Source organism: Empidonax traillii, unplaced genomic scaffold (assembly GCF_003031625.1).
Source record: "Empidonax traillii isolate 1590-97213 ecotype Southwest subspecies unplaced genomic scaffold, ASM303162v1 scaffold3069:size27918, whole genome shotgun sequence".
NCBI classification, from domain to species: Eukaryota; Metazoa; Chordata; class Aves; order Passeriformes; family Tyrannidae; genus Empidonax; species Empidonax traillii.
Genome location: NW_020958262.1, coordinates 20,183 through 22,176, shown reverse-complemented (window position 1 = coordinate 22,176; position 1,994 = coordinate 20,183).

The window sequence follows — 1,994 nt, the reverse complement described above, 5'->3', positions numbered from 1 at the left end:
TTTGACTTTGCCTTTTTAGAAGCTTTCTTGTTACTGTCAAAGCGGACCTCCATCTTTTTGTGTTTCAGGGATTGTAGGGCATCTGCATTAACCACATAGACAACCTTTTTGTTGTCTTTCTTCTGTTGTAATTCTCTTATTCTGGCCTCAAGTTTTGAAGTGGGTGTACCATCCCACTTCTTCATGTTTTCTCCCTTACCACGCAGATAGGACCACAGTTGGTTGCGTGATTTCCGTCTGGGGTATCCTCTCCTTCTGCGTGCTAGGAAAGGAGACTGTGAACGAGGCCGGGACTAAGATCGAGGTCGAAATTGTGGTCGAAACCACTTTATTGGTCTGCCTCTATAGTCTCTATAATCTATGTAAACTATATCATTTCTCTTCCTATAGTCATCTTCATATCCGGAATATTCATAGGGCCTCTCCAGTGCTTCCTTAAGATGGGTAGGTCGGTTTCGGGTATCAGAGGACCTTTCTAAATTTTCGGCTATAGTCTTTATCCATGAACACATGGTGTCTACAGTTGGTTCATCCGTCTTTGGATTGTAAATTGATATCAAACAGTTGAGGTACGATGCAGGGGCACCTCTAATCACTTGCCTCCACATAGGCTCTGTACAGGCAATCTTTTCTGGTTTCAAACAGTCGTAATAGTCTGAATTGCAATATATGAGTTCCAGCATGGCTAATTCTCTTAAGTATTGGACGTCTTCTTCTGTAGTCGTCCACTTTTTTGGCGAATTCATTAAATATTCTTTAAATGGGTATTTTTCCCTCACACCGTGGAGGATTCGGAGCCAGAGACTGAGATTGTATGTCTCTCTCGCGATTTCCTGTTCTATTTCACGGTCCATAGCGAGGGATCCTAGTTGCTGTGCCTCATGACCCTCTAACAAGTGACTTTTGGCCCCATTATCCTAACATCTTACCAGCCAGGTGAGAATTTGTTCACCAGGCCGGCGGCTGTAATCCCGTCGTAGATCCCGGAGCTCTGCTGGGGTCATTGTTCGCAGTACTTCACTCGTTCGTACAACTTCTGTTCCGGAATAAGGGTCTCTTCTACGTGGAACCATTTCCACTTCTCTTTTGACGCTTCTACGTGGAACCGCTTTCTCTCCCTCTCTGCCTCTTTCACGTGGAGGCAGAGACTGAGCATGTAGCGGGGATAGGCTTCTGCTCCGTTGTCTAAGCCCTCGAGGTGGAGGTAGCGAGTAGTCCTTCAGATTTTGGGATGAAAGTCTCAACTGTTCTTCTGTATCCTCCGCTGGAAAGTCAAGAAGAGAATATTTGGGTATCAGCTTTTTCTTTGGTGGTTTATTGGCCATCTGTGCTGCCGCCCCTTCTTCCATTAGGTGTGTTCTCTTTTCTTTTGGGCGTGCTCCTAATTCTTTTGGGCGCACTCCTTTTCTCGCTGCCGCTTCTTCCTCTTTTGCAGCCGTCCATTCGTCCACTACTACATAGCTGGATGGGATAGGTTCCATGGGGCTGGCAAGTCTCTTTGCTCCTTCTTCTTCTTCTTCTTCTTCTTCTTCTTCTTCTTCTTCTTCTTCTTCTTCTTCTTCTTCTTCTTCTTCTTCTTCTTCTTCTTCTTCTTCTTCTTCTTCTTCTCCTTTTATACGCCTTAATCGTGGAACTAGGCCTGTAGCTTCTGCACTATCCCTTATCCATATCTTCTTCTTAGTTAGGGGAGCAATAGTGATTCTTGGGTTGGTAGTTTGGGTCTTCATCTCCGTGGTAGTCTTAACATTAGATGTTGTAGTTTGAGTTCCAGTGTTCACGAGATCTACGGTCTGGACTCCAGTTTCGACGGATTTAGCAGAAGCTGTGCTAACTTCAAGTTGGGTCTGTGTTCCATGCTCAGTTGAATTAATGGAGACAGCACTAACTTCAGGTTGAGTTTGTGTTCCACACTCAGTCAGCTTAACAGACACGGCACTGACTTCGGGTTGAGTTTGTGTTCCACACTCAGTCAACTTAACAGAGACGGCACTGAC